Raw genomic sequence first — 16,939 nt, 5'->3', positions numbered from 1 at the left:
TCTAGCCTGCGGTACCTGAGGGCGTGAAGAGCTGTTGGCAATGTGGCTACCGAAGCCTTAGAGTGATAGGGAGGCTTGCAGCCTCTGGTCTCAGACATTTGCACTTGCTGATGTTCTTTGAACAAACTTTTAGTATAGTATGCATTTCCTATCTCCTTGTTTTACAAATAAGAACAGAGTACTCCAGTAATGTTTTGTGGGGACTATAATGCTCTACTTACCTATGTCACCTGAAGAATGAGGAGGCTGATAAATTTAGAAAAGGGCTTTATTTCTCATGAAGGGTTACAGCCTGCAGGGTGGCCATCCTGACAGGCTTCGAGGCATAGCCTCTGGTCAGAAGCTGAGAACAAGACACTTGGAAGGAAGGGCAAAGGGAACAGAAATTTATGCTGAGCAGGGTGGCCAAATATATTCACTGAGCTGTAGGAGGATTCATGAATATTTATGAAAGGAGAAACATGCACATGCACAATTAAGCTTAAGCTTCCTGCCTCTCTGTGGGACCCATATTCAAAGAATGGTGGTGTTAGCATGATCCCAGTGTGACGTTTTCATCCTCTGACGTCAAATGGCAAAGCAGAGGAGATGAAAACCCTCACTGTGAGTCCCTTGTAGATTGGCCAGAATTGCTCTGTGGTTGGTGGTCTCTTATCAGGAAGGAATGCTGGTTGGTGTGAAATCAGCCCAACTGTCCTATAGAACTGATGTTTATGGTTTCTTTTGAATAAACCTGGAAACTTACCCTCCCAGTCTTAAAACTTCAAAAAGTTACATTTGTCTTATCTGAGTTCCTTTCTTGGGAAACCAACCATGAGGCCTCCCAGATAGTATCAAGGAACTGAAACTTACCAGATCACTGCATCTGCACAATGAGGCACCATATCCCTCACCCATTATGATTCCCTAACCAGCCACATGCTGCCTGTTGAACAAGTCCTCATCCTTACTGCTTACTACTTCCTATTTTCCCACATGTAGTCACATTTCTCCCTTGCCATATAAACCCCTAATTTTAGTTGGTTGAGTAGATGAATTTGAGACTGATTTCCTATTCTCCTTGGCTGCAGCACCCAAATAGAGTCTTCTTCCCTGGCAATACTCCTTGTCTCAATGACTGGCTTTTTTTTTTTTTTTTTTTTTTTAATGTAAAAGTTAAACTTTATTTATTTTTTTTTTTTATTATTATTATACTTTAAGTTATAGGGTACATGGGCATAACGTGCAGGTTTGTTACATATGTATACTTGTGCCATGTTGCTGTGCTGCACTCATCAACTCGTCAGCACCCATCAACTCGAATGACTGGCTTTCTATGTAGTGTGCAATGGATCTGTTCAGTCAGTTGAGGGGCTCAGAATTTTACTTTTATTTCTAATTTAGTCATTCTGCTGGTTCCTAAGTTTAGACCCCCTGGGAAAATAGAGCGAGTACATTAGGTCTGAGCCACAAAAAGGAGCATCCCTGGTGGGAAAATAAGACAGAGACAATATTCTGTGGAACAGGGGAGAAAAATGCTCTGGTTTGGTGCATTTATTTGGTCTTTTGTCTGCATGACCCTGGCATTGGTTCGCCAATATTTAAACTGATGAGAGCTTCTTTGGAACACACTTCCTTCCTTTGCCAACGTCATTTAGAATTAGATCATGAGCTCAGAGTCCTGGGCCTGAGATTCATGGAGGTCAGCAGCTGTGTCATGCAGATGCTCCTCTCTCAGGGCTCAGCACAGTGCCTGTCACAGAGCAGTATCCATAAGTGCTGAACACAGCTGAACAAGATAATCCTGTTTGGTGTCTTAGATCAGTGGCCACTTCCATTAACTGTATTTTCTTATTTTTTGTATTATTGATGCTCTGGCATCTGGGGTCTCCATGACCAGGGAGATACCCCCTCCAAGGGTTAGCTAATTCCTAGACATAGCAAACAACTCACCCAGCATGCCACCCACTGATCATCTACCTTCTTTATCAGACTGTTACACTCCATGCCAATATTCCCCTGCCCTCATCACTCCAGGGCCAAGTACCAGACAACTAGGAACAACTCCTACATCTCAGATCCCACTGAAATTATGCAAACTAAACCTGCTTACCCTGACTTGTCCATTCCTTCCTGCAAAAATCACATAATGTTTTTTGCCATATTTCCTCCCACTCCTTCTGCCTCCTTTTGGACCTTGGTGCTTCTCCACATTGCCTTGTGTGGCTTGGTGTGCATCCTCCTCTTGGGCTGGGTGAATAATAAACTATCTTTTTAATAGCAGATCATCTCCTGATCTGTTGGCCTCACTATAAATAATAATAAAATCTAAATTTTAAAACATGGCTCTGTATGTATTTTTGTCTTGTGCTCTGCCACTAGATCATTCGTAAACAGTGAGCTTTCCAGCAGAGACCTGCCCTCTGTAGGTCCTGTACACATTCCTCCTTAGGCCTGAAGAGCTCTTTACAAGGCATTGTATCTGGAAACATAGAGATTCTACCTTATTGTCATGTCAAGAGTAACCCTCAAGCCATCAAAGGAAATTTAGTGAGAAGACATGGTATGTCCCCTGTGATGTAGAAAAAAGATGTATTGAAAAAATTCTGACTTCCCTTTATGCATTATGACTCCACCAATGAACATATTGACATCTTTTTTAAAAGATGCTATTTTCTACTTTCTCCACCTTTGGGGGATAAGAAAATCCATAAATACCATTTGAAAGGTATCTTTAAGATGGTATTTCAGTTTTTAGTAATTAACTGGAGAATAAGTAAGCTTATTAACCGCTACTTCAAGCAGTGATCCTCTTATTTGTCTTAATCTATTCAAGGCTAAGTTATCTTTACCTTGTAATACCAGTCTGTACCTTACCTCTGACCATTAGAAAAGAATGACTTTTTTTTTTAGAAAAAGTCTTGAATATCAGGAATTGCATTAAGATACTAGTATCAGAGGTGGTCTATAGTGGCTTATTAAACAAATTAGGGTGTTATCCTGTTACAGAGCCTAAAGAGGGGCAGTCCACGGCCAGTGACTCCACAGTTCTTCAGGGACCCAGGCTCGGTATGTCTTTCTGCTCTGCTATTTTCGGAGCATGTTTCCAGAGCCTCCAGGTTGATCCATGGTGCAAGATGGCAGGGGGTGAAAGGAATTTCCCAAAGCCCCACCCAGTGGTTCCTGTCTATGTATCAATGGTCACCCCTTGCTGCAAGTGGGGCTGGAAATTATGTGTATATGTGTGTTTTTCTAAGCTAGACATGTTATTCTCCTAATAATATAGGGATTCTACAAGTGAGGAAGAAGGGCAAAATTCATGTTGAGTAGGTTAATAGCAGTATTTGCCACACCTAGTTTTCAGATCTAAGAGGTACTTAGCATAGTGGGCAGAGGCGCTGCCCTAAAGAAGCATTCAACTTGACACCCTTCACGATTTGATTTTGTTTTGTAATGTTTTTTTCCCACATCCTTTCCAATAAATTATATGAACCATTGTTGTACTTTTTGCCATTATGAATATAATGAGGTATTTCCTTGCTGTTTTAATTGATGCTCCTCTGATTACTAGAGAATCTCATGCATTTGTTGAAATATATGTATGTTGAAATGGCTATATGTCCTTTCCTTTCTGTGAATTGCCTATCCATATCTTTTTTCCCATTTCTTTCTTGTTATTTTGCAGTTCTTTATATAAGCAAGGTATTGCTTCTTTATGAGTTTTAGATATTACAGATATCTTCTCCCAGTTTGTCATATATCTGTTAGCTTTGTCCAGTGTTCTTTGTTAACCAGGAATTCTTAATTTGTATGTAGTGAAATCAGTCTTTATTTTATTTTACTTTTTAAAATTTTATTTGGCTTTACAGTTTAGGGTTTCATGAAGATTTTCCTTACCCCAAGTCATATTTTCTTCTATTGATCTTATGATTTAAACTTTCGCATTTGTTCTCTATTCCAACGGGGGGGTATTCAGACATGACCTAGTTTTCTCAAGACCATCCCCTTTGCATTGCTTTGTAGTACCACCATCATCTTCCATCAGGTTCCCATCTTTATATGTGGGTCTAGTTCTGAGCTTGCCATTCTTTTCCGTTTGTCTATTAGTCTGCTCCCATGCTGGAGCCATTCTGTTTTTATCACTTAGGTTCTTTAGTATGCCGTAACTGGTAGGGCAAGGCCCTATTTTGTTTTTCTTTTACAAAATCAGCTTATTCATAAACCTCTATTTTTCCATAACATTTTAGAATGAGTTCCTTGAGTTCCAATGGGATTTTTATTAAGATTACACTGAATGTATAGATTTATTTAGGGGAATTAACATAAAACTTTATTTAGATAGTCAATTCACATACTTTTTTTGCTTAATATTTTTCTTGGACTTTAGTACAGTTTTAACACTTGTTTTGGGAAAGGTCTTGGGCGTTGTTTCTTAAGTTATTTCCTAGACACTCTGTAGTTTTATTGTGAATAAAATTTTATACTGTAGTATATTAAAGAGGGAAAGAAAAATCGAAGTGATGAATAGGTTTCTAGGTTGGACAAGGAAGGTAGGGACTATTGGAGAAGAGTATGTTGCATGAGGAGGAAGGGATGCTTTAGTTTTGATTTTGTTGATTATATTGAATTTGAGGTGTTCAGTAAATAGTGAGCACTGCAGAAGCCTATCTGAAGCTTGAGAAACAGATCTGGCTGTAGAACTAGTACTGTGTAAAGCAAACTCAAATGGCTCGAAGGGCTAGGGAGATAAAGCAAATGAATGGACAAGGCAGCTACTACTCAGCTCCTGAGAACTGTGGAGACATGTGGGAATGTGGACCCTGTGTTGCAAAGCTTCTGATTTTTCAAAAAAAAAAAAATTCAATCAGGATTTTTATGTGAAATCTTTCTGTTTTAAAAAACTGGTTCAAATTAGAAAAGTAATTTCTGTAACTTCAGTGTCATATGATTTATTTTGTTTTGTTTTGTTTTTTGAGATGGAGTCTTGCTCTGTCTTCCAGACTGGAGTGCAGTGGTGCGATCTCAGCTCACCGCAACCTCGGCCTCCCGGGTTCAAGCAATTCTCCCACCTCAGGCTCCCGAGTAGCTGGGACTACAGGCACCCATCACCACAACCAATTAATTTTGTATTTTTAGTAGAAACAGGATTTCACCATGTTGGTCAGGCTGGTCTCCAACTTCTGACCTCAGGTGATCCACCTGCCTTGGCCTCTCAAAGTGCTGGGATTACAGGCACGAGCCACCGTGCCCAGCTGTCATATGATTTATTATAAGGAATTGACTCATGTGGTTATAGAGGCTGAGAAGTGCCACAATCTGTTGTCTGCAAGCTGGATACCCAGGAAAGCCTATGGTGTCATTTGAAGGCATGAGAGCCAGGGAGCCAACGGTATAGATTCCAGTCCAAGTCTGAAGGTCTGAGAACCAGGAGTGCCAAGGGCAGGAGAAGATCAATGTTCCAGCTCAAGCAGTCAGGCAGAGCAAGAATTCAACTTTACTCTGTCTTTTTCTTCTATTCATACCTTCAGTGGGTTGGAGAATTCCCATCCACATTGGGGAGGGCCATCTGCTTTACCTAGTTTGCCAATTCAGATGCTAATCTCTTCTGGAAATAACCTCACACACACCCCAGAAATAATATTGAAGGAGATAAATGAGCATCTTGTGGCCCAATCAAGCTGACACATAAAATTAACCATCACACTTTGGAAATTGCATGAATGGCCCCAGTTCTTTATCTGTCTTGCTTCCTCATCCTTTGACATGTGATTTTGTGGTTTTCCTCACTAAAAGGGAAGAATCTCCCCTTCACCTTTGAGCTGGTTTGGCCATGTGATTTGCTTTGGCCAGTAGAATGAGGTGATGTGACAGCAGAGTGGCACATCTAAGCCTAAGTCCCAAGGCCTTAGTGATTCTGTTTGCCCTCTGGAATTCCTGCCATTGCCACGAGAAGAACATACCCAGGCACGTGTGTTGGTCTCAGGAGAAAGGTGAATACAGGGAGCAGACCTCTCCTAACTTAGATGCTCCAGCTAAGACCAGCTTACAGCGGAGACTTCAGGAAACCCTCCGATAAATTAGCAATCCTGGTGGTAGTGATCAACCAGCCCACACATCACCCCTAGGCTTGTAAGAAATAACGAAGGATGGTTGTTTAAAGTCACTGAGGTTTGGGTGTTTAGTATGCAGCAAGAGCTAACTCATACTCAATCTGATCTAGAGCCATTCCAGGAGCCTATGAATTTAATCAGGCTGGAGTTCAAATGCCTGAGATATTATAATATTCCACAACAGAGGAATATTGTCAATTCAATAAAAGCTGATTTATATCCAATTTCTTTTAGAGTGTCATCAATTTATATTTAATTAATATCCACCTGTCATAATTTATATTGGATACGGTGGGTAGCCAACATTTTCTTACCTGATTCAACTTTTTGATGCCACAGGAGAATATCTGGGGAGCCATAGCATTTTGATAGTTATGATTTATTGCCCCATATTACTTTTGGTCAATTGACCATTATCTGTTTCCTCCCCTGGAGGCCCAAGAAAAGAATGGGTGGGTATAACATTAAAACACTGGAGTGACGGTAAAGGAAGCCAGAGGAAGCTAGGTAAGACACTCTTCTCCACCCCCAGCTGAAATTCTTACATTTTGTACCTTCCTTTTATGATAGTATAATGAGTAAAAACATTACTGTGTTATGAATCTTCCCACATCCTCCTCCCTTCTACTCTCCCTTAATAATAAGAATTCAAACTCTCAAAGGACAGTCTGTCCCACTGGACCAATTCAAGGTCTTTAGAATGCAAAATGAATGGTTCATACTAGAGTAGTATTTAAGTTCTTTGTGGTGAGAATGTTTTTAAAAATTCTAGTTCATTATGGATTAATACTTTTGTAAGACACAACAAAATGCACGAGTGAATGGGAGAGGAGAGAATAAGGGATGCAAGAAAGGTTACTGGGCAGTGTGAAATGGTGCCCTTTTAATAGTTCTGAAGAAATGCCAAATCAGTTTGGATTTTTAATTTTAAAAAGATTTTTTGGCTATTTGAACTGTGCTTTTTTGAATGCAACTGGCCCATTCCAACAGGAATTTTTTAGTGTTAAAATTGGATACAAAATACAAAAATCAGCAACCATTGTTAAATTCTTCTGAGGATGTTCATTGCTTGCTAGTGCCTTTCAGGTATCCTACAGCATAAGCAGGAAGGTGCCTACCTAGTTCTTTACAAATCACTCAAGCTAGCTCTTGCTCAACTATGTCTAATTGCCTGCTGCATAGGTCATATCTTTTTCCTCAGCCTAAACCTGAACATGAGCCTGAGCCTGTAAATAATTTTTATTCAAAATATTAGATTCATTCATTTTCTCACTGTCTCCAAGGTCCCTGGGAGTTAAGCCCTTTCTGGCTGCAACTTTAAAAAGTGTTTTTGTGGCAGGCACTGCTAGTTGTCAACCCAATAGCCATATTTTCCCCTTTCTGACAAGAGAACCTGAATTTTCTTCTGGGTAGCAATGCATCTAGCTAAAGTGTACATTTCTCACTCTTGTTTGCAGCTAGGTGACCATGTGTCAAAGTTTTGGCCAATGAGGTATAAGTAGCAGACTACAGGCAAGGTTTCTGGAAAAGCTATAGTTTCCTGTTGTATTAGTCCATTTTCACACTGCTGATAAGACATACCAGAGACTGGGCAATTTACAATAGAGGTTTAATTGGACTTATAGTTCCACGTGGCTGGGGAAGCCTCACAATCATGGCAGAAGGCAAGTAGTAACAAGTCACATCTTAACATGGATGGCAGCAGGCACAAGAGAGAAACTGTGCAGGAAAACTCCCATTTTTAAAACCATCAGATTCAATAATCTCCCACTGGGTCCCTCCCACAACACATGGGAATTACGGGAGCTACAAGATAAGATTTGGGTGGGGACGCAGAGTCAAACCATATCACCAGTTTAAAAAAGATCGCTTTGGTCTTTTGTTTTTGCCTTTCTCTTTCTTCTTCTCCCCCCTACCTGAAAGATGGACCTTATGCTCAAGGTGGAGAAGCCACAACATGACTGTGCGATGAACACCACACCCTAAGGAAAGCAAACCAGAAGGATGGGAGGATCCCAGGATGTTAATGTCACTGGAACCACCTTTCTCTGAACTTCCTCTTGATTAAGTTACCATAGTGGGGTTTTTATTTCATTCAGCCTAATGTAATGCCTAAATGACATAGTCTTTTTAAATGTGGTTTATCTACTTTGTTAAACATCTTGGTAATTTTTACTAACCTAACTTTTAGGCGAAGTATTTACTGTCCCGTTCTCTAGGAACACTTTAAGAGAATTCCAGCTCAAGGAATAATTGCTGGCAGTATGATAAGAGTAAGTTTAAGAACCTCTGGCCTTTGGGAGGCCGAGACGGGCGGATCATGAGGTCAAGAGATTGAGACCATCCTGGCTAATATATGGTGAAACCCGTCTCTACTAAAAAATACAAAAAACTAGCCGGGCGAGGTGGTGGGCACCTGTAGTCCCAGCTACTTGGGAGGCTGAGGCAGGAGAATGGTGTGAACCCGGGAGGCGGAGCTTACAGTGAGCCGAGATCCGGCCACTGTGCGACAGCCTGGGCAACAGAGCGAGGCTCCGTCTCAAAAAAAAAAAAAAAAAAAGAACCTCTGGCTTCCTGGTGCTTCCATTAGCAATAGAAGATTTCAGACTATGCAGGGTTCTTCTCTACCATCTTTTGTTCTTCCTCTGTGTGAATAACCTAGGAAAGCTTTCAGTTAAGAAATATATCAGTTGGCTCAGAAAGTTTTATGTCCTCCAACCTTTTCCCCAAAAGTCAAGTGCAGTCATACACCAAATAACATTGTAGTTGATGATGGACCATATATATGAGAGTGGTGCCCTAAGACTATAACGGAGCTGAAAAACTCCTATCATCTAGTGATGTTGTAGCCTCTGTAACGTCATAGCACAAGACATTAACTTTTCTATGTTTATTATGTTTACACAGTATTCAGTACAGTCATAATGTACAGGCTTATAGCTTAGGAGCAACAGACAATACCATGTAGCCTAGGTGTGTAGTACTAGGCTACACCATCTAGATTTGTATAAGTCTTTGTGTAAGTACACGCTATAACATTCACACAATGACAAAATCGCCTAAAATTGATGAATGTCTCAGTATCCCTATTATAAAGCCACACAAGACAGTTGTATTAATTGACAAGTCTCCAGCAATTAATACTTTAAAACTTTCCAGAAATTTGGTAAAGTAATGTTTGTGAGGCTGCGCGCAGTGGCTCACGCCTGTAATCCCAGCACTTTGGGAGGCCGAGGAGCGTGGATCACGAGGTCAGGAGATCGAGACCATCCTGGCTAACACGGTGAAACCCCATCTCTACTAAAAATACAAAAAATTAGCTGGGCGTGGTGGCGAGAGCCTGTGGTCCCAGCTGCTCCGGAGACTGAGGTAGAAGAGTGGCGTGGGCCTGGGAGGTGGAGCTTGCAGTGAGCCAAGATCGCACCACTGCACTCCAGCCTGGGCGACAGAGCGAGACTCCATCTAAAAAAAAAAAAAATAGTGTGCAAAGCTCTAAATTTAGAACCTAGCACATAAGATGTTTGCAATGAATATTAATTATTGGTGTTCTGTTTTATGAATAGTGTTTGCTACATGCCAGGAGCTAGTCTAATTACTTTTCAAAAAATAATTATTTACGTGCTAGGCACTGTTTTAAGCACTGTATAGATATTAACACATTTAATTCTCATAACAGTCTTGTGGGATAGGTATCATCATCATCATCACCACCTCTATTTCACAGAGAACAAAAATGGAGTCCAGAGATTAGGTAACTTGCTTAATATAACACAGCCAGTAAGAGTCAGAGCTAGGATTCAAATTCAGACAATCTGCTTCCAGAGGCAGTGCTCTTAAATTCACGTTAGTGTCATCATCATCATCATCATGAACCGTAAATTCAGGTTTATGCATCAGCATGAGGCATTAATGTATACATGATATTAATTGATTATTAAAGTTTTGTCTACACAATCTATGGATTAATATGATGTGTACATTATTCTTGTAAACTAAATTACATTTTAAGGGCAAAAGTGGGCTTGCTAATGAAAAAGTAGATATAGAACCATTATAGAAATCTTAAAAAGATTAACAGGAACACAAATCTGCAAGGAAAGTTAGAGTTCATTGACAATTCCATGTCTTTTTATAGGATGGCTGAAAGATCATTCTATTAATATATCCTACTTGTCTCTCAAGTTGGTATAATGACCAAATGTGAAAGCACTTTGTAAACTGTTTTTTTAAAAACAAAGCCCTATAGAAATGTAAGCTATAATTACCTTTTATACCCTACAAGATTCAGAACAGTATTCATTTATGTGACATATACATGCATTCACATCCTTGGGAAATTTCTCAAGGGATATATAACATTCTGTCCATGTTGGCTACCACTGGAGAAGTGGGATTTCTGCTCTGACAGGGACTTAATTTCTCTCAAATCCTTTTTACTGAGACCAAATGATGACTTCAAGAAGTAACACAAAACACAATTTGACCAGAAGGTGGCAATAAAGCATTGACATTTTCAAAAGGTTTCAGGCAAAAGTTTGACTAACACGGTATTGTCTATCTAAAGAGTCAAAATGTTGCCTGGAGCTTCTAATGGTCCAGATTCTGGGCCTGATGTCCTTCAGATGATTATGGAATTAGAGGCCTGTGTTCAACTGTAAGGAGCAACTCCCCACCTTCCCACCGTCACCCCAGGTGTCCCTACCCTGGAGAGGCCAAGACAAGAGGTGACTGGAATGTGGTGAGATAAATGCCAGTACAAATGTGCAGGGAGCTCCAGGAATGCTCAGGGTGCACCAGGAACAGGGCTATTTATCTGAAGAGTATGTCCCCATCTTGGGGCATTATGGGAGGAAATTAACATGAAACTAAGAATCCCCACTTGAGTTAACTTTATTGTGTCAGTGGAATGATTCATGGGATAGTGTAGTTATGTTATTTTTAATCCTTTGGTGAAGTTTTTCTATGTACCCATTTTACTGCATCTAGCAATGTGATGTCTTCTCTTTGTTCTTCATCTAAGGAAAGGGAAAGAATGTCGGGAGAAACTGGTGTATGTACTCTTTGATTTGGTACCCCACACCTTCTACCTCAGGTAACCAAAGAAAAGGATCCTAAGAAGACTCCCTTACTTCTAGGAGGTGCACATTAGTGCTGGATAGAGTAGGCTGGGCCCAGGTTTGTTAAAGAAGAAATCATTCTGACCCTCGTTAACATGGTAAGAAGGATCCTAATCGGAACTATTGCAATAGGTAAAAGTGTCAAGACCATTGCAATAGAGGAGAGAGATTGGGTTCATCACTGAATATGGCAAGAACAAGTGGAGATTTACAGCGAAGGAGCAGGTTGGGAGTAATGATGGGTGGAAATTTTCTAAGAAGGGAAATCAAAGATTGGGGATTCTTGCTAAAGTAGCCAAAAAGGGCTCTTGCTGAGGGCAGGAAAGGCTGTTGATTAACAATCAACAGCGATCAAATATCAAGGGTGTGGGATTCTCTCTAAACTGACTTTGAGGGATGCTTGTGAAAACTGGGCACGTTGAGGCCTAGTTGAGAAGAGGGCTCAGGAGAGACTGACTAAAGTTTGGTCAAGGAGAGAGTCTTTGTCGGGTTCAAATGTACAGAGAACATCAACACCTTAATTTATTTTATTATTATTATTTTTTGAGACAGGATCTTGCTCTGTCACCTACACTGGAGTGCAGTGGTGTGAATTTGGTTCACTGCAGCCTCGACCTCCCAGGCTCAAGCAATCCTTCCTCCTCAGCGTCCTGAGTAGCTGGGATCATAGGGAAGCACCACCACACCTGGCTAATTTTTGTATTTTTAGTAGAGATGGGTGTTTGCCCTGTTGCCCAGGACAGTACCTTAATTTAATGCAGAATCTGCCTCATAAACTGGCAGAGTTTTGATCTTCTGCCAAATGGCTAGACAGCCAGAGATTCAGTTGGAATACGAATGTTTGTATATTTTGCCATATATATTTTATTCCAATATAAAATTGTTAGAGAATGTATTTGCATAAACTTATAAGAACATGTGTTTGGGTACTTCTCTTTAACAGCACAATTCTTACTTCAATTAATCTGTATACGTTGATAAGCAATGTACCTCACCTGTGTTATGGCTGTGTTGCTTTTGCTGGGAACTTGAAGAACCAAGTGTGTTTACGGGAGACGTGTACGCTGGCTTACACTCTGACTTTCAGAAACCAGGTTAAGCCTTAGCTCTTTAGCAGTCCTAACTAGGATGATACAATAGCTGGAAGATTAAAATATAATTAAATAGTAATCCATAGCCTTCTGAAGACCCTTATTTAAAAAAAAAAAAAAAAAAAAAAACACACAGAACAAAGACGTGCTAAGTATCTTCAAGTTTTTATGTGTTTAAGTAGGCACATGCTTATCAAACTCCTTCTGTATCATTAACTTTGCAGGTGCCATTCTCTTTTTTCTTTTTTCTTTTTAGAGATGGGGTCTTACTTTGTTGCCCAGACTAGAGTGCAGTGGTGCGATCATGGCTTACTGCAGCCTCAACCTTCTGGGCTCAAGCAATCTTCCCACCTCAGCCTACCTAGTAGTTGGGACCACAAGTGCATGCCACCATGCCTGGCTAACTTTATTTTTTTATTTTTTATTTTATTAGAAATGGGGCCTTGCTGTGTTGCCCAATCTGGCCTCAGACTCCTGGGCTCAAGCAATCCTCCCACCACAGCCTCCAAAAGTGCTGGGATTACAGGTGTGAGCCATCATGCCCAGCCTTGTAGGTGTCATTTTCAGTTGATGACTGATGTGAATGTAATATTGGATAATTCAGGAACAAACGCATATGGATGTAGAGAAAAGTGGTATGTGAAGCAGTGTCTGTGTCTTGTGCTCACTTGTCAAATTGAATCATGTTAGCTACAGCATTATATCCAGACAAAAAGACAATAATTACAAAACACTAGATGAAGCAGCTTTAAGTAATCACAGCAGATAATACCAGTGAACCAATTCATCTGAAAACAAGTAGCTTGTATAATTTATCCTCCCTTCCTATATGAACCATGCCATTGGCTCACCAAATGATAGATGAAGGGAAATTTCTCTTTATAGAAAGATTTTAGGTGATAAGTAAAGAAGGAATGATGGAATTAGAATATCAGCATTTCATAGCCCCTAATATATTAATGGACCTAAATATCAATCATCAATATCTGCAAACCAGATATTATGTATCTCTTGATAGAGGCCCATAACAATACCTGTGAATTTGTCCTGCCCCAGAATTCTAAACTGAATCTGCACACAAGCCTCTACCAATTTATAGGAAGTCAAATATTCTCACTTAAATGGGCATATCTCAGGTTTGATCATATAATTTGAGGACCCGGGGGTAGCCAAAGGGCCAAAGGCCAAGAAAATGAAGCTCCACCTTAGATGCTTACAGGAATCACTTGAGAATCTTTTAAAATGACCAATGTTTAGTTTCACCTTAGACCTATTGAAGCAGGACTTTGGGGATAGGGCCCAGTACATTTCAAAAGCTGCCCAGGCAATTCCAATGGGCAACCAGTGTAAAGAACATATTTGGAGACACACAAAAAAGCAGGATAAAATGATCATTCTACATATTTGCATAGTAAGTCGAATTTTCTAAAGCTCAACAACCTTTCCCATTGCTTCACTGACCCCCTGAAACCCATCTATGATCCCAGAATAGGAATGGTTAAGAGCTTAGAAAGCAAAGCTGAAATGGAGAGGTCATTCAGAAGGGAGATAAGGTAGGACAGATCCAAGCTCTGAGATGGAATCACTCAAGAGCAGGAGTGAGATCTGGCAACACCATGTAGTGAAGTCTCAAACTGGTTAACAGACAGTGGAAGTCTAATAGGAGGATGAGAATGAGGCTCAGGAAGGTGCAGGCTGCAAGCTGAGTCAGACTGCAGGGTGCCCCGTAGCAGAGGCCAGGAACCTTGAGTCTGTTGCATCAGAGGACTGCCACGGGAAGAGGTCCAGTATGAGTTTCCTGTAAAACAGGTTGACTGTGAAGTCTTCTTTGCAGAAGCAAAGGCATCAGTGGGCCATGCATGAAGCTCTTTTGTTTCATGAGGGACACTTGCTGAAAAGAATTAGATTCTCTTTTACTCATGTAGACATTGGTGCTGTGGAATTTTGCTTTCTGAGTTAAGGTCAAAGAGGGAGAAGGTAAGTCAGGAACTGAGCATTTCCTGGGTACTTACCATGTGCCAAATTCTTTCACCTATTTCTTTGGTGAATTTTTTGCTCTAAACTGGCACCTCTCAGTGTGAGGGAAGGCACACATCCATGTTAGACAGATTTGGCTCACTTTGAATATTCTAGTTTATATCCTTCCAAAATAGAGAGTTAATTGGGGCTCGAAGGATATTTTTTAATGTACCGAGGATTTTGCTTTGGTTTAGTTAGGATGAGGCAAATAGATCAGAAGACTATTACCATTGAAAATACAGCTTGTGGTGGGGTGCAGTGGCTCACACCTGTAATCCCAGCTCCTTGGGAGGCTGAGATGGGATGATTACTTGAGCCTAGGAGTTTGAGACCAGTCTGGGCAACTAGTGAGACACTATCTCTACATAAAATAATAATAATAATAATAATAATAATAATAATAATTTAGCTGGACATAGTGGTGCCTGCAGTTCCAGGTACTAGAAAGGCTGAGGCAGGAGGATCACTTGAGCCCAAGAATTCAAGACTACAGTGAAATATTATCGTGCCACTGCACTCCATCCTGAATCACAGAGGGAGACCCTGTCTTTTAAAAAAAATGAATAAATAAATAAAATTCACAGCTCCCAAGAATAGGGGGCGAGACACACAGGGAAGCACCAGAGTTGATCAGGAGACAGAAGGAAGGAGGGAAAAACTAGTGTTGTGTTTCCATGGAAGGAATGGGTGAGGCAGGGTGAGCAGCTGAACAGGCTGGGCATGCACTGGATACATTGAAGAATCTAAGCGGGCTCTAAACTACAGGGTGATCTCTGGTTGGCCAGTACCTGGGTCTGGGGTGGCTGAGGAGAAGGGCATAGTGTCCCAGGCTGCAGAAGCCTGATATAAAGAGGTAGGTGGGGTATGGGCTAGGATTGGTTGGTTTGCATATCAAAGGTATGCTCTCACAGGCAAGTTGCTTGCCCTCTACAGGAATCAGCTGCCTCCTGTGAGGGGCAGTTCCTCCTCAGGTCGGCAAGGACCCAAGATATCAAAGCTTCATAAAATAAAATAATTAAAACATGATTAATACAAAAAAACCTTATTTCTAACTTCTAAAGTACTGTCTATGTCAACCAACAAAGTAACTCATATAATTGGGAAGCATTGAATAAGCAAGATCATCTGATTTAATCTAATTAATACTAGTAGGTAACATTTCACTAGTTTCTTCTATGTGCAACCTACTGTGCTAAGTACTTCAAATGCTTAATTGTATTTAAGACACATATTTGTATCTTGATTGTAACAGTAGTTACACGAATCTATACATGGGATAAAATGCCATAGAATTATGCAAAGCCTTACCCTTGCTCTCCCAAAGAAGAGTGTGTGCAAAAACTGGTGAAATTTGAGTAAGAACTGAGTCTAGTTAATTGCATTGTGCCAATCAATTTCCTGGTTTTGACAGTGACCTGTAGTTATGGAAGATGTCAGCATTGGGGTAAGTTGGGTGGTGGATACCTGGTACCTTACTATACTGTTCTTGCAACTTCTTATGAATCTACAATTATTTCCGAATAAAAAGTTAAAAGAAAACCCTTTGAGACCAATACTATTTTGCCCATGAGGAAACTGAGGCTTGGAGAGAGGTTAAGTAACCTGCCTAAGGTCACTCAGCTGGTAAGTGACAGTGTGATTCTAACCCAGAGCCTACCTCCCGTCAACACAAATTATATTATTCACTATAATCTTTAAATAAAATAGTGACTCCTATTAGTCACGGGATATGTCCAGGTTCCAATATGATCTAAAAAGTATGTAAATTAATTCAATTATACCATAGTGCTTGAAAGGTAAACTGCAGCATACTTAAAAGTTAGTATAGAAATTGTGACTCATCTGTATCAAGGAACGATGAGATGATGGCAGTCCATTTTATAGGTTTCTTTCAGCAATGAATTGTAAAATGTCAACACTTTTTCCTTTTTATTGTTGAAAATACCAGAGATCAGATTAATGGTTATATAAAGAGTTTATTCATTTACCAAGAAAAATTTTAGATCTGAGTCATAAATAACAGACAATGCACTTATTTTGTACAATTTAATCCTCTCTAATGGCAAAAAAATTGGCAACATATTTCCAGAATTCTAATTCCATTGTAAGTAGATGAATCATAGCACTTTCTATGACATACTTGTTAAAAAGCGTTTTCACTTCATTTAGTCTTAATTACAGTCGCAATATGCAGTGATGAATCGATTGAGTACTCATATCTGATCTCAAGGTCTATAAAATGTCAGAAACACATAGTAGTCAGAGATCTAGTACTTTTTTTTAACATATTATATGCCTATAAAATTAAATTCATAAATACAATCTGTACAGTTTTGTTATCCACTTCGTATCATTTTCCAAATGTTCTCAGTTACTTTCACCCTTGGTTATTTCTTTTATTTGGTTTAGTGTGACATGGTCTTATAGGACTTTTGATAATTTGGTATCATAGGCATATAAATAATCCAGGAGGCCTGGAATACATTTTAGTGCGACTGTGGTCTGACTGGATTAATGGACAGGAAGATACTGAGGTGTCCTCAGCATGTGGTTGCCATATTTCTCATTTCCTACTCTTAACTGTCTTTACAGAGCAGGTTTTTCTGTAACAGGTAGGAAGATG

The sequence above is a fragment of the Macaca fascicularis genome, chromosome 6 (genome assembly GCF_037993035.2).
Source record: "Macaca fascicularis isolate 582-1 chromosome 6, T2T-MFA8v1.1".
Taxonomy (NCBI): Eukaryota; Metazoa; Chordata; class Mammalia; order Primates; family Cercopithecidae; genus Macaca; species Macaca fascicularis.
Note: the sequence above shows the minus strand (reverse complement) of the source record.